This window comes from Procambarus clarkii, chromosome 52 (genome assembly GCF_040958095.1).
Source record: "Procambarus clarkii isolate CNS0578487 chromosome 52, FALCON_Pclarkii_2.0, whole genome shotgun sequence".
In the NCBI taxonomy this organism is placed as follows: domain Eukaryota; kingdom Metazoa; phylum Arthropoda; class Malacostraca; order Decapoda; family Cambaridae; genus Procambarus; species Procambarus clarkii.
The window spans coordinates 11,455,780-11,480,961 of NC_091201.1; positions in this window are offsets into that span (position 1 = coordinate 11,455,780).

A 25,182-nucleotide genomic window follows, 5' to 3' on the forward strand; every position below is an offset into this window, starting at 1 on the left:
ACCCACATAGCCTTGTCGTCGTGAGGGGGCCTTACGGCTTAGAAACAACTTCCGCAACACCAAAGAATTTTTCAGCATTTATACCAAACCTTCAGTTTTTTATGTTAAATTCTAAATTCTTATATAAAAATTGTAAAATTGTTTAATTATTTTAAAATAAATTACTATTATTTATTTTATTGTATATATAAAAAAAAATATTGTTATAACAATATATACAATAAATTAAAATTTGTTTAATGTGGTATGGAAAGCAAATAATAATGATAATAATATAGAAACAATAAAAAATAATAAATATATTTGTATGCAGGTAAATGTTAATAATACCAATCAATTAATAACAATATGTTAATAACACACACTAACAAAAGTTCAAGTAAGTTTATTAAGAAAAGAAAATATATCTCAAAAGGATTGAGCGTTTAGGCTAAATGTAAATACATGCTCAATAAGCATTTTATCATGAACTATGCTATATTTTGTGATAACTAAATTATTATTCCTGACATTATTACTGGTATTATTAGTATGCTATTAACAATATTAATAATAATAATAATATTATTATTAGTGGTACTATTATTTATCCACCTTATAATCCTTCATATAGAATAGGGAAGCAGCACATTGTTCTGTATACCAAAGTGTGTTAATAAAAAAAATGTTTCCCATGCGTTAATTCTTCATTTTCTAAATTGATAAAATTAGACATTTATCACACCTATGGGTAAATTATGTAAATTGGGGTTTTCTATCATAATAATGCAAAATATTTATTTAAAGGGGTTTATTAAAACTATATAAAAAGGTAATAACTTGGAATAAATTCCATAAAAATCTTTCACTTTTCTCAATAAGGCAAAATTAAAAAAAAATAACTCTCATCCCCCCCCCCAAACACACACACACCGGAAATACCCAAGCATTTCTTAATTTTTAATTATTTACTAGCTGTTCCCGCCATACACTGCTGTGGCTCAGTCTGGTTAAATGGGAGAGAATGAAAAGAGAAGGCACACGTTTCTAATATGTTCTAATATTTTTGAATGCTTGTGGGTATACAATATTTTTTGTTGTTCCATTGTCTGTGGAGATAAAGAGATTGTCTGGTTTGCCGACTCTTGAACACGCAACATATAATTGTCCATGTAAGAAGCAATCCGTGTCTAGATATAAACTGCACAAATCTAAAGATTGGCCCTGAGCTTTGTTGATGGTGATTGCAAATGCCAATCGAATTGGAAATTACTATCTCTTAAATTAAAATGGTATATCTGTTAGAATCATAGAACTGCAAGGAATAAGGACATCTTCACCTTTGAAAGGTCCTGTCAAGATTGTTGCTTCTATGACGTCGCTGATTAATTTTTTACTGCAAGACGTGTGGCGTGGCAAAGTTTTGGCTGGTTGATTTTTCGCAACATAAAAATTGGCAAGCCAATTTTCATTTGCCGTACGTGTGATGGTATCCCTGGCAGATCGAGTGAATTAAAAAAATCTGTTGGATAATTTTCCGCTTCATCTGCTTCCTGAACCGTGTCAACGGACTTGGATGTGACTGCCTTGCTTTGAAGGTTATTGTTAAGTTCATAGACGTTTTTGTTATTCACCGCTCGTTCATTCAGCTAATCATGATTTTTATAATTCGTATTAATAATGAAAAGTACTTTTTCAACCAATTCTTTTGATGTCACTAAATTGTAGAAGTTATGAGGCAATGAAATTCCTCCTGAGGTCAGATCAACCGGCACCTTTCCATTCCCAGTTTCCAGAAATTGATGTGAAAAAAATCACAACTGATGGATCTTTTTGCAGCTGAACACGCACATTTGTAGTTAATTTAAATGTCTTTACTGGTGTCGATCGAGGAATTACGGGTAATGTTTCCCTGAAATCTCCTGCAACCAATATTAATGCGTTCCCAAATGGTCTGATGTTTCCATGCATATCTTGCAACGATCGATTAAGAGCCTCCAGCGATTTTTTGTGGGGATATTGTGCATTCATTCCAAACAATAAGTTTGCAATTCTGCAATACGTTTCTGATTCCAGATGCTTTGAAAATTTGCACGTGGGAGTTTCAATGAATTGCATATTCAATGGCAATTTCAAAGCTGAAGTAGCAGTTCTTCCACCTGGTAGCACTGTCGCAGCTATTTTATTGCCATTTTAGAATCGAAATGGTTCCAGAATCAATCTAATTAGGAAGGTTTTACCAATTTCTCCTGGCGCATCTAAGGTGATTTATTCAAGACTGGTATTGACATTGTGAATTATTTGAGTGTAAATGCCTTTTCGCTCAAGCGTTAGCTTGAGAATATTTGATTGCACATACGACAACAGATCACCCATGTTGTAATTTTGCTCCCAATGCAATTCTAAATGGAACGAAGCAGCAGCAGATCGATTTGGTGATAGCATTTCCAATTGATTAAAAACTTTGTTCGCGATTTCTAAGCTCATATCTTCAATCATTATCAACGCTTCGTTGTAGACTTTTGCTGTGAAATTCATGTTCATATTTGATTTTTTCTTGCGTATTCGACGGATAATATCTTCAGTAATGTGCGATTCATATTTATTCCATAACTCTGTTGGGGATGAAGGAGAGCCGGTGGTCAATATGATTGCAAACAATACACGAATTTGATTTGGATGTGATATGTTGGGCGCGTCATTAATGCATTCAACCCAGTGTCGGTCGTTCTCCAATAAATTCAGAGCTTGACATGCACTATGGGAAGTGGCATGTGTTACGCCGTTGACAAATCTCAATTGCTGGAAAGGCTTTGGACCGGACACATTTACCAACAGCTTGCGAAGAAAGAAGCATTCATAATGATTGCAATGTACGGTGTACAGTCTACCTATCGTAGTTTATTTGAATATGCCAGGTTGTCAGTCGACTCGCTCTCCTTGTTTGCGGCGTTCAAATGATTTTCTAATGGCATTTCATGTGAAATACGTAGGCACTTCCAAATACGGCAGTGTTTTCATAAACGTGTCATTTTTTACATAACGTGAAGAAAACAGTTAACATTGTAGCCGGTGGATTCATAGATGTTTGTTGCACAATTGCAGCTGTGAAATAAACGTGTTGTCCATTTTGTTGTTTTCAAAAAAACAAAAACGAAAAATATTAACAAAATATTTAAATTCAAACGCAGATCAATCGACACAGATCAATTTCATCACCAATTGCACTGAAAAATAAGAACTGTTAAAAGAACGAAATGAAAAAAGAAACAAATAAGCTATACCCACGAAATGAACGGTATGCTAACAACACGGCTCAATTCCAATGCAATGTCACACAAAATAATTAGATAAAAATGAAAATAAATGAAAATCTATGAAAATTAAATTTATTAATGTAATCAGAAACATTGAAATTGAAACGTAACGTAGTTTTGCATATTGTGTGTTGCTCCTACGTTCAACAGGTGGTGCTGTTTTTCAAAAAACGCATGTTTTTACCTGTCACAGATGTGGCATCTAAATAGTAGGTATATAAAAACACTCGTTTATTTGAATGCAAAGTTGTGTCCAAATTTGAAAGCATAGAAGTTTAAAAGTTTCGAAAAATTCCCTCATATGAAAAACACAGCTTTTCAAAAAAATGCATGTTTTTCCCGTCACAGACGTGACATCTAAAAAGAATGTATATAAATATGCGCTCTGATGTCAATGGAACGTTGTGTGAAAATTTCAAGGAAATCGGTGAAGGCTTTCGGAGACTAGCGATTTTGAACAAACGAACATTTCAAATTTTATTTATATAGACTAGCTGTACCCGCCATGCGTTGTTGTGACTAAGACTGGTTAAATGTAAAAGAAAGAAAAGAGAAAGCACACATTTCTAATATGTTTAATTTCACAATGCTAGTGGGTATACCATATTTTTTGTTGTGCCATTGTCTGTGGAGATATAGAGATTGTCGTTTGCGAATTCCAGAACACGCAACATATAATTGACCCTATGAGAAGCATTCCATGTCTAGATATAAACTGCACAGTTCTGAAGATTGGCCCTGAGCTTTGTTGATGGTGATTGCAAATGCCGATAGAATTGGAAATTGCAATCTCTTAAATTGAAACAACATATCTGTTGAAATCATAGGAATGCGAGGAATGAGGACATCTTCACCTTTGAAATGTTCTATTAAGATTGTTGCTTCTACGACGTTGCTGATTTTTTTTTACTGCAAGGCGCGTGGCGTTGCAAAGCTTTAGCTGATTGATATTTCACAACATGATAATTGGCACGCAGATTTTCAATTGTCGTATGTGTGATGGTATCCATGGCAGATCGAGTGAATTCAAAAATTCTGTTGGATAACTACCCACTTCATCTGCTTCCTCAACAGTGTCGACGGACTTGTATCGAGGAATTACAGGTAAGGTTTGCCTGAAATCTCCTGCAAGCAATATTAATGCGTTCTGACGTTTCCATGCATATCTTGCAATGATTGATGAAGAGCCTCCAGCGATTTTTTGTGGACCATTGTGCATTCATCCCAAACAATAAGTTTGCATTTCTACATTACATTTCTCATGCCGGATGCATTGAAATGGTGCACGTGGGAGTTTCAATGAATTGCATGTTCAATGGCAATTTCAAAGCCGAAGTAGCAGTTCTTCCACCTGGTAGCAATGTCACAGCTATTCTATTGCCATTTTGGAATCGAAATGGTGACAAAATCAATCTAATTAGGAAGGTTTTACCAATTCCTTCTGGCGCATCTAAGATGATTTATCCAAACCCGGTATTGACAGTGTGAATTATTTTATTGTAAATGCCTTTCTCGCTCAAGCGTTGGCTTAGGAATATTTGATTGCACATATGACAACAGATCACGCATGTTGTAATTTTGTTCACGGCGAAATTCTACATCGAACGAAGCAGCAGCAGATCGATTCGGTATTGGCATTTCCAATTGATTTAGAACTTTGTTTGCGAATTCTAAGCATAGTCTTCAATCATTATCAATGCTTCGTTGTAGATTTACGCAGTGAAATCCATGTTCATATTTTAATTTTCTTTTGTATTCGACACATAATATCTTCAGCCATGTGCGATTTATATTTCTCCCATAACTCTGTTGAAGATGAAGGAGAGCCAGTGGTCAATATGATTGCAAACAATGCACGAAATTGATTTGGATTTTAAGTGTTGGATATGTCATTATTGCATACATCTCAGTGTCGGTCGTTCTCCAATAAATTCCGAGCTTGACGTGCACTATGGAAAGTAGCATGTGTTACGTCATTGACAAATCTCAATGGCTGAAAAGAAGTTGGACTGGCCACATTTACCAACAGCATGCGAAGAAAGAAGCATTCATTTTGATTGGGATGCACGGTGTACAGTCTGCCTATTGTTGTTTATTTGAATATGTCAGGTTGTCCGTCGACTCGGTCTCCTCTTTGAGTCATTCAAATGATTTTCTACTGGCATCCCATGTGTAATACGTATGCACTTCCGAATACAGCAGTGTTTTCCCAAATGCGTCATTTTGACATAATGTTAAGAAAGCAGTTAATATTGTAGCCGGTGGATTCATAGCTGTTCGTTGTACATTTGCAGCTGTGAAGTAAACGTGTTGTCCATTTTCTTGTTATCAAATCAAAAACAAAAAATACTAACAAAACATTTCAATTCAAACGCAGATCAATCGACAATGCTCAATTTCACCACCAATTGTACTAAAAAAGAAGAACAGTTAAAAAAACGAAATGAAAAAAAGAAATATATAAGCTATATCCACAAAATGAACGGTATGCTAAACAACATAGATCAATTCCAATGCAACGTCACACAAAATAATTAAATCTATATGAAAATAAATCAAAATCAATGAAAATTCAATTTATCAATGCAATTGGAAATATTGAAATGGAATCGTAATAAATTTTGTATATCATATGTTGCTCCTACGTGCAACAGATGGCACTATTTAAAAAAAAAATGCCTGTTTTTACCTGTCACACGTGTGGCATCTAAATAGTAGGTATATGAAAACACGCACATATTCTTATGGAACGTTATGTCAAAGTTTCAAAGCAATCGGTGAAGAACTTTCGGAGATTACAGCGTGTGTTGCTCTTTCGTCCTATAGATGGCGCTGTTTTTCAACAAAAGCATTTTTTTTCCTGTCACAGGTGAGGCATGTATATAGTAGATATATACAAACACTCGCCTATTCGAATGCAATGTTGTGTCAAAACTTCAAAGCAATCGGTAAAGAGGTTACGAAGATTTCCCTCACATGAAAAACACCAGAAAAACACAGCTTTAAAAAAAAAATCATGTTTTTTCCCGTCACAGACGTGATATCTATATATTATGTACATAAAAACTTGCTCAGATGCGAAGGGAACGTTGTGTGACAATTTCAAGGCAATCGGTGAAGAACTTTCGGAGATTAGCGATTTTGAACAAACGAACATTTCCATTTATATTTATATAGATTAAACGCATTGGCTTATTTTTTGAGTGAGGAGTCCATATAAACAACTGGGCCTCTTCCCTTCAGACCGAACTATTCGCTTTACTTCTTGCACTGATATGTGTACAAGTCTCCAAACTTGATACATTAATTAATTATAAGTGACTCCTTATCATCCTTAATTGCTCTCAACTCTTTAAGACATAACTGTAACATGTTCGTGTCCGAAGCTAGACACAAATACAACAAAATTATTAAAGATGGTAACAGAGTTCATTTCATGTGGTCTCCATCTCATGTTGGCCTCCGAATGCATGATAGAGCTGATAGCATGATATGATAAATGCATGATAGAGCTAAATATAAGTTGCCAAAAAATCTGCCTTTAAAGGAGATGTTGAGTGTAACCTTGGATTGTAAATGAGCAATCTGAGAGCAGCAGTACACCAAGAACTTCAACAAGATCTTGTAGATCTGAGGCAAAGTGAATCGACACCAGTAGTTCCATTTATCATCATACTATCATGCAAGAGGAGCCACACATCTATGGTTCATCCAATAAAATCAGCAGACTTCTAGATGTTACTACTGCTCGGCTTAGACTCGGTTACCAGTGTCTCTGGGAATTCTCATTATCTGCTGATGTAGACCTGACCAAATGTAAACTGTCTACAAAATTATTCGCACACCCTCCGTCACTATGTGATGGAGTGCGAAAACATACGTGAATTCAGAGAGAATTCTATAACCAATGTTCTAACGATGTGTTAATATTTAATTCAAAATTATCTGCTACCAGAAATTTTAGCTAAATATTCCCAGTTTGTTAACTGTAGGTAGTAACTAAGTGACTGTAACCTATCCACCGCTGCCCACTGGATGGGGAGCGGTGTGCAGGACAAACATATCAATTGTGACACTAGCTCTCCACATATGTCAGTTGCTTAATTTAGAAACTGTACGTGTGGTCGATCTCTAACCCATTGGTGATGTGACGACTTATACTGAATTTTGTAACTAGTTCACCAAGAATGTAACTTGCTTAGATAAATGAATTGTGGGGTTCAGTCCCTGAGCCCATTATGTGCCTCTGTAACCTTTTCCACTACCGCCCACAAGATGGGTATGAGGTGCATAATAAATGAATTTAACTGAACTGAACAGTTTTTACAGGCACTAACAGTTTTTTATCAGTTCTTGTACAGGCACTCCCCCTCCCCGCTCAGCTCGTTGTCGCCGTGTGGGGGCTTAGTGGGCGGCTGCCGGAGTGTGATGCTCCTTGGGACAGTCCTCTGTCCTTTTCTAGCCTCGTGCTCCTGCTGTCGTCCTCTCCAATTCTGCTGGGCACCTTTTCCTTTTCCTTCTGTTTCGTTTTTCTCCCCCCTCTTCTCCTATCTGCTTGCCGTTTCCTGCCGACCTTTTGCTTGTTCTGGTTCTTCCCTTGAACTTCTTCTATTTTGACGCCCGGGTGCTTGAGGAGGCATACTCTTGCACCCGTAGAACTGTAGTACCCGACGTCGAGAGCGAGGGGAACCTTTTATTGTCAATCCCCCTTTCGTCACTGAACCCGATCTCGACGGACTGTTGGTTTCTTAAGGTGGCGTTTATGGGGCGTATACTCACGACGCACCCCTAGGAGGCCCCGGCAAGATCGGCGATAGCTTCTTGTTGGGTGTCCTGCCTCTAATTGTGGCTCCATGGTGGGTGTGGGGGCACATTCGTGAATGAATTCTTCTTTTCGTAATGATGATGACCCCTGTTTCGGCCGTTTCTGGTTTACCTTCTCAGGCTCGTGGGGTGGGCGACCAAGCCCCCGAGTCAGTCCGTGTTGGAAGACCGGGCTCTGTAGCCTCCGCTGCATTGGGCCCCAACCTTGCTCCTCCTTTGGCTTCTCTGACTCCTTCCCCTGGCTCCCCTCCCTCCTCTGTGGTTGGGTCGAGCCCCAAGCCCCCAGTGGTGACTACCTCGTCCCCTGGCGCGGCTCCTTCTCTAGTTGTAACTACTGCGCCTTTTATCCCCTCTCTCTCTGGGGGTTCTCACCGCCGTCCTCGTCACGGCCGCCCTCGCTTGATTCCTTCCAGTTCTGCTACCTATCAAGCCTTGTTTGGTCCCGCTTCGTGGGCCAAATATTTTGATCTCCTCCCTCTTGATTCTGCGCCTCCTGACGATTTCTCCCTCCATCGACATCTCGTTGATTCCGTGGATGCCTCCATTACTTTCAACCCCACTCGTCTCGGTACACGTGTCTTTGCTGCTCCTTCTCAGGATGCTGCTTCCCGCTTGGCTGCCTTATCCTGCCTTGGCGAGACCCCTGTTCGGGTCTCGAAGAACGCTCAGTTGAATGCCAGTGTTGGCACTATTTTGCTCCCGCCCCATGTTGCGACCGGCGTTCGGGACCTGCGCGACTGCCACGACGATATTCGGCATATCCTTGCTGCCCAGGGCCATTCTATTCTCCAGGTGGACACGTTTACTCGTCCCCCTCGTGGTAGTCGCCGTCAACCCCTCCGGGTTGTGAAGATTACCTTTGATGGTAGGACCCTTCCACCCTCTGTCATTCTTGCTGGTGCCAGGTGCTCTGTCCAGGAGTACATTCCTTCTCCTCGGCTCTGTAGCAAGTGCTGGAGGTTTGGGCATGGTGCCCTCCGCTGCTCCGGGACTGTCTCTCTCTGTCCTTTATGTGGTGGCGAAGGTCACTCTAAGTCGGAGTGCACTTCTCCCCAGGCTCGTTGCCTCAACTGCGGTGAGGCCCATCCTACCTTCTCCCGTGCGTGTGTCCATTACAAGCTTGAGGCAGCCGTCCTCAACTTGAAGCACCGGGAGCGTTTATCTTTTCCTGAGGCGAGATGCCAGGTTCGCCGGCTCCCGCCTTATGCTAATATCTCTTATGCTCGCGTGTTGCGCTCTTCCTCTCCTCGTCCTTCCCGCCTTCCTCAGACTCACAACCGTTTCCGGGCCTTGGACCCTGCTGCGCCCACTGCCCCCTCCTCTGTTCCTTTGGGTTCTCTCCCGAAGGATCCTCCTTCTGGTCCTCTGTCTAGGGTTCCCCTTCCTTCTACCCGGTCTGTCGTGTCTCCTGTGTCTTCTTCCTCGTCTCCCTCCGTTCCTCCTTCCCATCCTTCCCCTCCGTCTCTTGACTCTCCCCGCCGCCTGTCGGTGCGGGCTGATGTCCATCGCTCTCCAAACGGCCGTCATGTGTGCTCTCGTTCAGCTTCTCCTGTTGAGACGCTAGAATCCGTTGCCCAGTACGTGGTTGCTGGGACACCTGTCTCTTTACGTCAGAAGCGTAAACCTGGCTCCTCTCCTTCCTCCTCCCCGGCGGGTAAGAAGGTTTCGCTTTCTTCCTCGGCCCCTACTTCTGCCTCTCTCGCTCCTTCCCCTCCCATTTCGGTGGTTGCGCCCCCTGTTACTGCTATGGAGGTTTCTTTAGCCCCCGCTTCCCTCTCAGTTGCTGCCCTTGCTGAGGTACGCTCCCCTCTTTCTACCCCTCCTCTTCCTGCTGCTGTCCTTGCCTGCTCCTCTCCGTTGTCTCCACCTCTTCCTCCTCCTCCTCCTCCTCCGGACCCTGCCCACCCACCTCTGATCTGTTCTCCCGTTTCCTTCCCTCCGTCTTTGCTCCGTTTTCCCATGCCCCCCTAACCCTGACTTTGCTGACCCTGATCCCGACCCTGATATTCTTTAACGTGCTCTGTTGCTCTTTCGCCTTTGTTTCTTCCTTGTTCTTTGTTTTTGTCCTTTCTCTTCTCGTCGTTGTTCATTCTTCAATGGAACGTTCGAGGTTATTACGCCAATTTCCTCGAACTCCATCTTCTGATTTCGCGGTTTTCGCCCCTTTGTGTCTGACTCCAGGAGCCGATGCTTGGTGCTCGTCCTGGTCGTTTTCGTGGCTATTCCTTTCTCTCCCCCCCCCCCCCCCAGCCGTTGCTGGGACTTCTAATTCTTCGCCTGCTCTTTTGATTCGTGCTGATGTTCCCTTTGTTCCTTTACTTTTTCCTTCGCCTCTCCATTGTTCTGCTGCTCGTATCTTTGTGGGGAAATGGTACACTGTTTGTTCCATTTATCTCCCCCCGAGTGTTCCGTTTTTTCTTCCTGATTTGAAACACCTCCTAGACTCCTTGCCGGAGCCTGTGCTCCTGCTGGGTGACTTCAATTGTCATCATTCTCTTTGGGGTGACGTTCTGACGAATACCCGGGGTCGCCTTCTTGAGCCGTTTCTCCTCTCTTCTTCCCTGTCTCTTCTGAATTCTGGTGAGCCCACTCATTTGGACTTATGGACTCGCACCCTTGCTTGTCTTGATCTTTCTCTCTGCTCTTCTTCTCTTTACTTAGATTTCACGTGGCAGGTTCTTGATGACCTCCATGGAAGTGATCATTTCCCCATCCTTGTTTCCTTTTTCTTTTTTCGCCCTTCCCTCTCTTTCCCTAGGTGGCAGTTTGCTAAGGCGGACTGGACCCTATTTTCCCTCAGTGCTACTCTCTCTGACCTCTCCCTTCTGCCTCTCTCTCGCGCTCTCCTCCTTTTTCATGACACTGTCTTCAACGCTGCCCTCCGCTCTATCCCTCGCTCTTCCTCTCGGGGTCCACGAAAGTGCGTTCCCTGGTGGAATGCGGACTGTGCTCGGGCTGTCCGCTGTAAGCGTGCAGCCTGGAAGAGGCACCGCCGTAGGCAGACGACCGATTCTTTTCTTTTCTTTTGGAAAGCGAGTGCGGTGGCCCGTAGGGCCATCCGTATGGCTAAACGTGAATGTTGGGCATCTTATGTCTCAACAATTACGTCCGAAACTCCTCTGGCCCAGATCTGGAAGCGTATTCGCAAGATAGCGGGTAAATTCGTTCCCGATGTTTCACCGGTCCTTCACCTCCATGATACTCTTGTGGCGGACCCGTTGCAGGTCGCTTCCGTACTGGGTTCCCACTTTTCTTCTGTTAGCTCTGGTCTTCATCTTCCCCAATCTTTTCTTCTTCGTAAACCTGTCCTTGAGTCTCGTCCTTTAGATTTCTGCACTCGTCTTCACCTACCCTATAATGATCCCATCTCTCTCTCTGAACTTCGTTCTGCCCTGGCCCTCTGCGGTTCTACGGCGGCGGGCTCCGATGGTATTCATTATGAGATGCTTCGCCATCTCCCTCCGTGCACGTCTCAGTATTTACTGAGTCTGCATAATCGGATCTGGGAGTCGTCGTCAGTCCCTGAGGACTGGCTCGATGCCGTTGTCCTCCCTGTTCGCAAACCGGGGTCTCTGGGTACTTCCCCTAAGGAATTTCGCCCTATTGCTCTCACAAGTTGTGTCTGCAAACTCTTTGAACGTATGGTTGACGTTCGTCTGATGTGGTTCCTGGAACACCATCACCTCCTCTCCCCTTCTCAATTTGGTTTCCGCAAGTGCCGCAGCACGACAGATGTCCTGGTGAACTTGGAGGTCTATATTCGTACTGCTTTTGCTGCGAAGACCTCCATTGTTGCCGTCCTTTTTGACCTGGAAAAGGCTTACGACACCACTTGGAGATATCATATTCTATCTCAACTTCATTCTTTTGGCCTTCATGGTCATCTCCCTCTCTTTCTCCGCAGCTTCCTCTCCCGTCGTTCCTTTCGGGTGCGCCTTGGTACTGCGCTCTCTGCCTCTTTTCAGCAATACGAAGGTGTGCCCCAGGGTAGTGTTCTGAGCACTACTCTTTTTCTGGTTGCCCTCAATGGTCTTCTTTCTTCTCTTCCTTCTGGTGTCTTCTCCGCTCTCTATGTCGATGATCTTACCCTTTGCTGTCAGGGTGATGATTCGCCTCTCCTTCAGCGCCGGCTTCAACTTGCAATTGATGCCGTGTCGTCTTGGGCCACCGATCATGGCTTCAAGTTCTCTACTTCTAAGACTTGTGCCATGACTTTTACGCGGAAACGGGTTGTTCTTCGTCCCTCTTTGTCACTTTATGGTCATCCCCTTGAATACAAAGATTCCGCAAAGCTTTTGGGGTTATTCCTTGACACTCGTTTGTCTAGGTCTCCCCATATCTCTTACCTCCGTGTTGAGTGCTCTAAGGCCCTTACCCTCCTTCGGGTCTTGTCCCATACTTCTTGGGGAGCGGATAGGCGCACTCTCCTTGCTTTACATTCCTCTCTTGTCCTGTCTAAGCTCGATTATGGGTGCCCTGCTTACTCGTCTGCTTCTCCTTCTACTCTTCGCCGTCTTGATGCTTTGCACCATACTGGGTTGCGCCTCAGTTCTGGTGCCTTTCGTTCGACTCCCGTCCTTAGCTTGTATGTTGACACTGGCTTCCTGTCTCTCCAGGACCGCCGTGATCGCTACTCCAGGATTGGTCTGACATATGTGGTATATAATGTTCTGAAAGATTCCTTACACAAGTTTCTAAAGGCTGTTCTTATGTTAGCCAACCTGGCATATGCTGCTGATGTTATCCTCTTGATATGAGCTTCAGGGGACAGGTCTGGCGTGATATCAACCCCCAGGTCTTTCTCTCTCTCTGACTCTTGAAGTATTTCATCTCCCAAATGATACCGTGTATCTGGTCTCCTGCTTCCTATCCCTATCTTCATTACATTACATTTGCTTGGGTTAAACTTTAACAGCCATTTGTTTGACCGTTCCTGCAGCTTGTCCTGGTCTTCTTGAAGCCTCAAGCTGTCCTCCTCTGTCTTAATCCTTCTCATAATTTTGGCGTCGTCAGCAAACATTGAGAGGAATGAGTCTATACCCTCTGGGAGATCATTTACGTATATCAGAAACAGGATAGGTCCAAGCACAGAGCCCTGTGGGACTCCACTGGTGACTTCACGCCATTCTGAGGTCTCACCCCTCACTGTAATTCTCTGCTTCCTATTGCTTAGGTACTCCCTTATCCACTGGAGCGGCCTACCAGTTACTCCTGCCTGTTTCTCCAGCTTATGCAGCAACCTTTTATGGGGTACTGTGTCAAAGGCTTTCCGACAGCCCCCCAAAATGCAGTCCGCCCATCCTTCTCTTTCTTGCTTAATCTTTGTCACCTAATCGTTGAATTTTATTAAGCCTGTAAGGCAAGATTTACCCTCCCCTGAACCCATGTTGATGGGTTGTCACGAAGTCTCTTCTCTCCAGATGTGTTACTAGGTTTTTTCTCACAATCTTCTCCGTCACCTTGCATGGTTTACAAGTTAAGGACACTGGCCTGTAGTTCAGTGCCTCCTGTCTGTCACCCTTTTTGTATATTGGCACTACATTAGCAGTCTTCCATATTTCTGGTAGGTCCCCCGTTTCCAGTGACCTACTATACACTATGGAGAATGGCAAGCAAAGCTCCTGCACACTCTTTCGATACCCATGGTGAGATTCTGTCCGGCCCAACAGCTTTTCTCACATCCAGCTCCAATAGGTGCTTCTTGACCTCATCTCTTGTAATTTCGAGCCTATCCAAGGTCACCTGGTTTGCTGCCACCTCTCCTAGCGCCATGACATCTCCCTGTTCTATTGTAAAGACCTCCTGGAACCTTTTGTTGAGTTCTTCACACACCTCTTTGTCATTCTCTGTGTACCTGTCCTCGCCCACCCTAAGTTTCATCACCTGTACCTTCACTGTTGTCTTCCTCCTGATGTAACTGTCTACTAGTTTTGGTTCGGTCTTGGCTTTATTAACTATATCATTTTCACATATGTGTGAAACATATATAATGTGAAACATATATATTCATATGAAACATATGAAACACACACACACACACATATGTGTGTGTGTGTGTGTGTGTGTGTGTGTGTGTGTGTGTGTGTGTGTGTGTGTGTGTGTGTGTGTGTGTGTGTGTGTGTGTGTGTGTGTGTGTGTGTGTGTGTGTGTGTGTGTGTGTGTGTGTGTGTGTGTGTGTGTATGTGTGTGTGTGTGTATGTGTGTGTGTGTACTCACCTAGTTGTACTCACCTAGTTGTGTTTGCGGGGGTTGAGCTCTGGCTCTTTGGTCCCGCCTCTCAACCGTCAATCAACTGATGTACAGATTCCTGAGCCTACTGGGTTCTGTCATATCTACATTTGAAACTGTGTATGGAGTCAGCCTCCACCACATCACTTCCTACTGCATTCAATTTACTAACTACTCTGACACTGAAAAAGTTCTTTCTAACGTCTCTGTGGCTCATTTGGGTGCTCAGCTTCCACCTGTGTCCCCTTGTTCGCGTCCCTCCAGTGTTGAATAGTTCATCCTTGTTTACCCGGTCGATTCCCCTGAGGGATTCTCGCGCGCGCGCGCGTGCGCGTGTGTGTGTGTGTGTGTGTGTGTGTGTGTGTGTGTGTGTGTGTGTGTGTGTGTGTGTGTGTGTGTGTGTGTGTGTGTGTGTGTGTGTATGTGTGTGTGTGTGTGTGTGTATGTGTGTGCGTGTGTGTGTGTGTACTCGCCTATTTGTACTCACCTATTTGTGCTTGTGGGGGTTGATCTTTGGCTCTTTGGTCCCGCCTCTCAACTGTCAATCAACTGGTGTACAGATTCCTGAGCCTACTAGGCTCTATCATATCTACATGTGAAACTGTGTATGGAGTCAGCCTCCACCACATCACTGCCTAATGCATTCCATCCGTTAACTACTTTGACACTGAAAAAGTTCCTTCTAACGTCTCTGTGGCTCATGTGGGTACTCAGTTTCCACCTGAGTCCCCTAGTTCGCGTCTCACCAGTGTTGAATAGATTATCCTTGTTTACTCGGTCCAATCCTCTGAGGATTTTGTAGGTTGTGATCATGTCTCCCCATACTCTTCTTTCTTCCAGTGTCGTAAGGTGCATTTCCCGCAGCCATTCCTCGTAACTCTTAGTTCTGGGACTAGTCTAATGGCATACCTTTGGACTTTTTCCAGCTTCGTCTTGTACTTGACAAGTTACGGGCTCCATACTGGGGCCGCATACTCCAGGATTGGTCTTACGTATGTGGTGTACAAGATTCTAAATGATTCATTACACAGGTTCCTGAACGCTGTTTTGATGTTAGCCAGCCTCGCATATGCCGCAGACGTTATTCTTTTTATGTGGGCTTCAGGAGACAGGTTTGGTGTAATATCAACTCTTAGATCTTTCTCTCTGTCCGTTTCATTAAGTACTTCATTCGTTTCATTAAGTACTTCATCGTTTCATTAAGTACTTCATCTGTGTACTGTGAGAGTACTGTGTGTGTGTGTGTGTGTGTGTGTGTGTGTGTGTACTCACCTAGTTGTACTCACCTAGTTGTGTCTGCAGGATCGAGCATTGACTCTTGGATCCCGCTTTTCGAGCATCGGTTGTTTACAGCAATGACTCCTGTCCCATTTCCCTATCATACCTGGTTTTAAAATTATGAATAGTATTTGCTTCCACAACCTCTTCCTGAAGTGCATTCCATTTTCCCACTACTCTTACGCTAAAAGAAAACTTCCTAACATATCTGTGACTGTGTGTGTGTGTGTGTGTGTGTGTGTGTGTGTGTGTGTGTGTGTGTGTACTCACCTAGTTGTACTCACCTAGTTGTGTCTGCAGGATCGAGCATTGACTCTTGGATCCCGCTTTTCGAGCATCGGTTGTTTACAGCAATGACTCCTGTCCCATTTCCCTATCATACCTGGTTTTAAAATTATGAATAGTATTTGCTTCCACAACCTCTTCCTGAAGTGCATTCCATTTTCCCACTACTCTTACGCTAAAAGAAAACTTCCTAACATATCTGTGACTGTGTGTGTGTGTGTGTGTGTGTGTGTGTGTGTACTCACCTAGTTGTGTTTGCGGGGGTTGAGCTCTGGCTCTTTGGGCCCGCCTCTCAACCGTCAATCAACAGGTGTACAGATTCCTGAGCCTATCGGGCTCTGTCATATCTACACTTGAAACTGTGTATGGAGTCAGCCTCCACCACATCACCCCCTAATGCATTCCATTTGTCAACCACTCTGACACTAAAAAAGTTCTTTCTAATATCTCTGCGGCTCATTTGGGCACTCAGTTTCCACCTGTGTCCCCTTGTGCGTGTTCCCCTTGTGTTAAATAGACTGTCTTTATCTACCCTATCAATCCCCTTCAGAATCTTGAATGTGGTGATCATGTCCCCCCTAACTCTTCTGTCTTCCAGCGAAGTGAGGTTTAATTCCCGTAGTCTCTCCTCGTAGTTCATACCTCTCAGCTCGGGTACTAGTCTGGTGGCAAACCTTTGAACCTTTTCCAGTTTAGTCTTATCCTTGACTAGATATGGACTCCATGCTGGGGCTGCATTCTCCAGGATTGGCCTGACATATGTGGTATATAAAGTTCTGAATGATTCTTTACACAAGTTTCTGAATGCCGTTCGTATGTTGGCCAGCCTGGCATATGCCGCTGATGTTATCCGCTTGATATGTGCTGCAGGAGACAGGTCTGGCGTGATATCAACCCCCAAGTCTTTTTCCTTCTCTGACTCCTGAAGAATTTCCTCTCCCAGATGATACCTTGTATCTGGCCTCCTGCTCCCTACACCTATCTTCATTACATTACATTTGGTTGGGTTAAACTCTAACAACCATTTGTTCGACCATTCCTTCAGCTTGTCTAGGTCTTCTTGAAGCCTCAAACAGTCCTCTTCTGTTTTAATCCTTCTCATAATTTTAGCATCCTCCGCAAACATCGGGGGAAAGAATCGATACCCTCCGGGAGATCATTTACATATATCAGAAACAAGATAGGACCGAGTACAGAGCCCTGTGGGACTCCACTGGTGACTTCACGCCAATCGGAGGCCTCACCCCTCACCGTAACTCTCTGCTTCTTATTGCTTAGATACTCCCTTATCCACTGGAGCACCTTACCAGCTACACCTGCCTGTCTCTCCAGCTTATGTACCAGCCTCTTATGCGGTACTGTGTTAAAGGCTTTCCGACAATCCAAGAAAATGCAGTCCGCCCAGCCCTCTCTTTCTTGCTTAATCTGTGTCACCTGATCGTAGAATTCTATCAAGCCTGTAAGGCAAGATTTACCCTCCCTGAATCCATGTTGGCAATTTGTCACGAAGTCCCTTCTCTCCTGATGTGTTACCAGGTTTTTTCTCACGATCTTCTTGTGTGTGTGTGTGTGTGTGTGTGTGTGTGTGTGTGTGTGTGTGTGTGTGTTTACTAGTTGTGTTTACTAGTTGTGTTTTTACGGGGGTTGAGCTTTGCTCTTTCGGCCCGCCTCTCAACTGTTAATCAACTGTTTACTAACTACTATTTTTTTTTTCCTACACCACACACACACACCCCAGGAAGCAGCCCGTGACAGCTGACTAACTCCCAGGTACCTATTTACTGCTAGGTAACAGGGGCACTTAGGGTGAAAGAAACTTTGCCCATTTGTTTCTGCCTCGTGCGGGAATCGAACCCGCGCCACAGAATTACGAGTCCTGTGCGCTATCCACCAGGCTACGAGGCCCCTGTGTGTGTGTGTGTGTGTGTGTGTGTGTGTGTGTGTGTGTGTGTGTGTGTGTGTGTGTGTGTGTGTGTGTGTTTGTGTGTACTCACCTAGTTGTACTCACCTAGTTGTGCTTGCGGGGGTTGAGCTCTGGCTCTTTGATCCCGCCTCTCAACCGTCAATCAACAGGTGTACAGGTTTCTGAGCCTATTGGTCTCTATCATATCTACACTTGAAACTGTGTATGGAGTCAGCCTCCACCACATTGCTTCCTAATGCATTCCATTTGTCAACCACTCTGACACTAAAAAAGTTCTTTCTAATATCTCTGTGGCTCATTTGGGCACTCAGTTTCCACCTGTGTCCCCTAGTGCGTGTGCCCCCTGTGTTAAATAGCCTGTCTTTATCAACCCTGTCGATTCCCTTGAGAATCTTGAATGTAGTGATCATGTCCCCCCTAACTCTTCTGTCTTCCTACGAAGTGAGGTTCAATTCCCGTAGTCTCTCCTCGTTGCTCATACCTCTCAGCTCGGGTACTAGTCTGGTGGCAAACCTTTGAACCTTTTCCAGTTTAGTCTTATGCTTGACTAGATATGGACTCCATGCTGGAGCCGCATACTCCAGGATTGGTCTGACATATGTGGTATATAATGTTCTGAAAGATTCATTACACAAGTTTCTAAAGGCCGTTCTTATGTTAGCTAACATAAGCTAACACACACATATATGTGTGTGTATGTGTGTGTGTGTTTGTGTGTGTGTGTGTGTGCGTGTGTGTGCGTGTGCGTGTGTGTGTGTGTGTGTGTGTGTGTGTGTGTGTGTGTGTGTGTGTGTGTGTGTGTGTGTGTGTGTGTGTGTGTGTGTGTGTGTGTGTGTGTGTGTGTGTGTGTGTGTGTGTGTGTGTGTGTGTGTGTGTGTGTGCGTATGTGTGTGTGTGTGTTTGGTTGTGTAATTAAAAATTGTGTAATTACCTAAGTGTAGTTACAGGATGAGAGCTACGCTCGTGGTGTCCCGTCTTTCCAGCACTCTTTGTCATATAACGCTTTGAAACTACTCATGGTCTTGGCCTCCACCACCTTCTGACCTAACTTGTTCCAACCGTCTACCACTGTGTTTGCAAAAGTGAATTTTCTTATATTTCTTCGGCATATGTGTTTAGCTAGTTTAAATATGTGACCTCTTGTTCTTAAAGTTCCAGGTCTCAGGAAATCTTCCCTATCGATTTTATCAATTCCCGTTACTGTTTTGTATGTAGTGATCATATCACCTCTTTTTCTTCTGTCTTCTAGTTTTGGCATATTTAATGCCTCTAACCTCTCCTCGTAGCTCTTGCCCTTCAGTTCTTGGAGCCACTTAGTAGCATGTCTTTGCACCTTTTCCAGTTTGTTGATGTGCTTCTTAAGATATGGGCACCACACAACCGCTGCATACTCTAGCTTTGGCCTAACAAAGTCGTGAACAATTTCTTTAGTATGTCGCCATCCATGTATTTAAAAGCAATTCTGAAGTTAGAAAGCGTGGCATAGACTCCTCACACAATATTCTCTATGTGGTCCTCAGGTGATAGTTTTCTATCTAGAACCACCCCTAGATCTCTTTCTTTATCAGAATTCTTTAAAGATTTCTTACATTATATATAGGTTGTGTGGGGTCTATGTTCTATTCCACATTCCATAACATGGCATTTATTAACATTAAATTCCATTTGTCAAGTGGTGCTCCATATACTTATTTTGTCCAGGTCATCTTGAAGAGCATGACAATCATCTAAGTTTCTTATCCTTCCTATTATCTTAGCATCATCAGCAAACATGTTCATATAATTCTGTATACCAACTGGTAGATCATTTATGTAGACAATAAACATCACTGGTGCAAGAACTGAACCCTGTGGTACTCCACATGTGACATTTCTCCAGTTCGATACATTGCCTCTGATCACTGCCCTCATTTTTCTATCAGTCAGAAAATTTTTCATCCATATTCGAAGCTTACCTGTCACTTCACCAATATTCTCCAGTTTCAGAACAACCTCTTATGTGGAACTCTGTCGAAAGCCTTTTTTAGGTCCAGATAGATGCAGTCAACCCAGCCATCTCTTTCCTGTAATATCGCTATTGCTCGATCATAGAAACTGAATAAATTCGATACAGAGGATCTTCCAGATCGAAAACCATACTGTCTGTCTGATATTATATCACTTCTCTCCAGGTGTTCTACCCATTAAGTTTGAATAATTTTTTCCAATATTTTGACTATTACACTTGTCAATGATACAGGTCTATAATTAAGGGGGTCTTCCCTACTTCCTTTTTTGTAGATTGGAACTATGTTAGCATTTTTCCACACATCCGCTACAACTCCTGTAAACAGGGATGCCTGAAAAATCAGTTGAAGTTGAATGCTGAGCTCTCGTGCACATTCTCTCAGAACCCATGGTGAAACTCCATCTGGACCAACTGCTTTGTTCTTATTTAGCTCCTTGAGCATTTTTTCAACTTCGTCTCTAGACACCTTTATGTGCTTTATGTTGTTCTCTGGAATTCTTATTGTGTCTGGTTCCCTGAAGATTTCATTTTGTACAAAAACACTTTTGAACATTTCGTTCAATGTTTCACACATTTCCTTTTCATTTTCCATGAATCTATTTCCCATTTTTAACCTCTGAATATTATCCTTTACCTGCAATTTGTTGTTTATGAATTTATAGAATAGACCTGGTTCTGTTTGACATTTGTCTGCAATTCCTTTTTCAAAATTTCTTTCTGCCTCTCTCCTCACTGCCGTGTAGTTGTTTCTCGCATCTTTGTATCGCTGGTATGTTTGGGGGCTTGGCCTCTTCCTGTATTGATTCCATTTCTGAGTCTTTTGGTCTCTGGCCCTCTCGCAATTTCTGTTGAACCAATCCTGCTTCCTAGTTCTGCATCTCTGTTTTGGTATAAATTTTGCTGTGCCTTCATCATATATTTCACAAAACTTGACATACATCTCATTCACTTCCTTGCCTAGCAACAAGTCTGTCCAATTATACTCACTAAAAAAAAATTCTATGGTGATCCATAGAATAGAAAAAAATTCTCACGTGTTCCTCACGTGAGCCACAAAGAATGAGGTGATTTGATAAAATGCTATGTCCAAAATTACCATCCGAGTACTGGCGGGGAAGTGGATCAAATTGCGTCGGATATCACTTCCTTATGTCCGGTCGCGATGGTTAATCTGATTAAGGCATCCTGTAAATACCAGTTGCGTTGCTCATGGCAGTATGGGTTCTAGTCACTTCTGGGATGTGAGCTTTCTGTTGCATATAGTCCTGGGGTCCATTCAGGCTTGTTTGCATTTGTGTTTCTCACGTGTGCCTCAAAGAATGAAGAGATTGGATAAAATGCTATGCCCAAGATTACATTCCGAGTGCTGACAGGGAAGTGGATCAAATAGCTTTGGCTATCACTTCCTGAAGTCTGGTCGTGATGGTCAAGCGGATTAAGGCGTGCTGTACATGCAAGTTGCGTTGCTCCTGGCAGTATGGGTTTGAATCACTTCTGGGGTGTGAGTTTTCAGTTGCATATAGTCGTGGGGACCATTCAAGCTTGTTCGCATTTGTGTTCCTCATGCGTGCCCCATAGAATGAGGTGATTTGATAAAATGCTATGCCCAAGATTACCATCTGAGTACTGGCGGGGAAGTGGATCAAATAGATTCAGCTATCACTTTCTTATGTCTGGTCGTGATGGTCAAGCGGATTAAGGCGTCTTGTTCATACCAGTTGCGATGCTCCGGGCAGTATGGGTTCGAGTCACTTCTGGGGTGTGAGTTTTCAGTTCCATATAGTCCTGGGGACCATTCAGGCTTGTTAGCAATTGTGTTCCTCACGTGAGCCCAAAAAAATGAGGTGATTTGATCAAATGCTATGCCCAAAATTACCATCCGAGTACTGGCGGGGAAGTGGATCAAATTGCGTCGGATATCACTTCCTTGTGTCCGGTCGCGATGGTTAAGCAAATTAAGGCATCCTGTACATACCAGTTGCGTTGCTCATGGCAGTATGGGTTCGAGTCACTTCTGGGGTGAGTTTTCTGTTGCATATAGTCCTGGGGACCATTCAGGCTTGTTCGCATTTGTGTTCTTCACAGCTCCTATTTATAACTAATAGGCAGCTCCTATTTATAACTACCCAATCCCACACATATACATGTCCAACCCAGCTTGAAACAATCTACGGATCCCACCTCCAACACGTTACGCGGCAATTGGTTCCGCAAAACAACAACCATGTTACTGAACCAGTATTTACCAAAGTCTTTCCTAAATCTAAACTTATGCAATTTATACCCATTGTTTCGTGTTCTGTCATGTGTTGATACTTTTAATACCCTTTTAAAATCCCCTTTGTTATGTCCATTCATCCACTTGTAAACCTCTATCATGTCACCCCTATCTCTTCGCCTTTCCAGTGAATGCAACTTAAGCTTTGTTAATCTTTCTTCATATGAATGATTTCTAATTTGGGGACTTAACTTAGTCATCCTACGCTGGACACGTTCAAGTGAATTTATATCCATTCTATAGTACGGCGACCAAAACTGGACAGCATAATCTAAATGGGGCCTAACCAGAGAAAGATATAGCTGAAAAACCACACCAGGTGTCTTGTTACTAACGCTTCGATTAATAAATCCCAGTGTCCTATTCGCCTTATTACGAACATTCATGCATTGATCCTTTTCTTTTAAATTCTTACTAATCATAACTCCCAGATCCCTTTCGCAATCCGATTTCGCAATCTCAACACCATCAAGCTCGTATCTTGTAACTCTATCATCATTACCTAGCCTCAAAACTTTACATTTATTAGCATTAAACTGCATCTGCCAGTCTTTTGACCATTTTAAAACCCTATTTAGATCAATTTTAAGTGATACCGAGTCTTCTTTCGTGTTAATTTCCCTACCGATTTTTGTATCATCCGCAAATTTGCAGATTTTGCTACTCAAAACTGAATCTAAATCATTTATATATATTATAAACAACACAGGTCCCAAGACAGAGCCCTGAGGTACTCCACTAACAACATTATCCCACTCTGACTTAACCCCATTTATACTAACTCTCTGTTTCCTTTGGAATAGCACCCCCAATACCATAAGCTTCTATTTTTTTAATTAGCCTTTCATGTGGCACTGTATCAACAGCTTTGCTAAAGTCAAAGTACACAACATCACAATCCATATCACTACCAACTGCCTCAACTATGCTGGAATAAAAAGTTAGCAAATTTGTTAAACATGAACGGCCATTTGTAAAACCATGTTGCGACTCATTTATTAATTTATGTTTTTCAAGATGAAGACGAATTGTTTTTCAATTATTGATTCAAGTAACTTTCCCACAATAGACGTTAAGCTAATTGGCCGATAGTTTGATGCAAGTGATCAATCTTCTTTCATAAAAATTGGTACCACATTAGCTACCTTCCATGACTCTGGCACTCTGCCTGACTCTATTGATTTATTAAATATGGTAGACAGTGGCTCGGAAAGCTCCTCTTTGCATTCTTTAAGCACCCTGGCAAACACTTCATCCGGCCCTGGGGATTTGTTTGGTTTTAGTTTTTCTAATTGTTTAATTACATCCTCCCTGGTAACTGCTAAACTAGTCAACCTGTCCTCATCCCCACCCACATAGACTTGTTCGGCTGAAGGCATATTGTTAAGTTCTTCTTTAGTAAATACAGATATAAAATATTTGTTAAAAATACTACTCATCTCCTTGTCATTATCCGTTATTTGATCTGTCTCAGTTTTTAATGGACCTATCCTTTCTCTGGTCTTAGTTCGATATAACTGAAAAAACCCTTTAGGATTTGACTTTGCTTGCTCAGCTATGCGAACGTCATAGTTTCTTTTTGCTTTCCTAATCTCTTTTTTAACATTTCTAACCAGTTGTATGAATTCCTGTTCTAAACTGACTTCCCCATTCTTAATCCTTTTGTACCAAGCTCCCTTTTTACCTATAAGGTTCTTCAAATTCTTTGTTATCCACTTTGGGTCATTAGTATTCGATCTATTCAATTGGTATGGTATACTATGCCTGTGCTTTGTTTAGAATATTCTGAAATAAGTTATATATTAAATCCACATCGAAATCCCCTTTTACGTCACCTATCGCTGGGTTCACGTCTAGCTCCAAGACTGGCCCACACCCCATCCCCAAGATTTTCCAATCTATTTGACCCAATAAATTTCTTAGGTTATTGAAATTAGCTTTTCAAAAATCAGGTACCTTAACATAATTTTATCCTACAGATCTATTCCATTCTATGCTACATCTGATTGCTTTATGATCACTGTTCCCTAGTTCACTACCTATTTCGATGGCCTTAATTTGTGTTTCCCTGTTAGTTAACACTAAATCTAAAATATTATTTTCCAAAGTTGCTCCTGGCAGTATGGGTTCGAGTCACTTCTGGGGTGTGAGTTTTCAGTTTCATATAGTCCTAGGGACCATTCAGGCTTGTTCGCATTTGTGTTCCTCACGTTTGCAAAAAAAAAAGGGTGAGGTGATTTGATAAAATGCTATGCCCAAGATTACCATCCGAGTGTCGACAGAGAAGAGGTTCAAATAGCTTCGGGTATCACTTCCTTATGTCCAGTCGTGATGGTCAAGCGGATTAAGGCGCTTGATTAAAGCTAGGAGTCGAGGTCGAGGGAGGGGGAAGACGTACCGTGCGCGCTCCGTTAAAATCGTGTCATTAACCGGGATTCTTAGGACTACTGCCGAGGATTACTGATTAAAGACATAACAAAGTGCATAGTGACCCGCTGGAAAATTGAAAATAGTCATTAACAATAGAACTTTGTGCTAAATAGAGAATAAACGGGAGACCACGTGTGAGCCAGTGCACGAGGCTTTGTGTGCATGCGTGTATGAGGAAAAAATAGTGAATGGTGATTCGTGGAACAGTAATGTGGAACGGGTATCACAACAACATATAAGTTGGAAGTGAAGGAAAATGTGCATAGAATATTATAAATATAGAATAATAGAAATATAGAATAGTGGCAAGAGGCGGCATCAGTGGTTATAAATCGGGTAACTGGAAACTGGTGACATCAACCTGGGACAACAAGAGGTAACCTGTATTCACCGGGGACCAGCTTCGCTACCCTACGCTAAGTACCTGCCATAAAGTCTGAACAAAATAACATACATAATATTACTAATATACGGTATACATATAATATTATAAATATTAAACATATAAATATATATACATATAATTTTATAAAGAGTTAAAAGGACTGACATCAACAAGTGATCCATACAGTGACTCTCAAATACAACACAATACACCAGACAATGGAGAGGTGTGGCGAGTGTTCGGGAG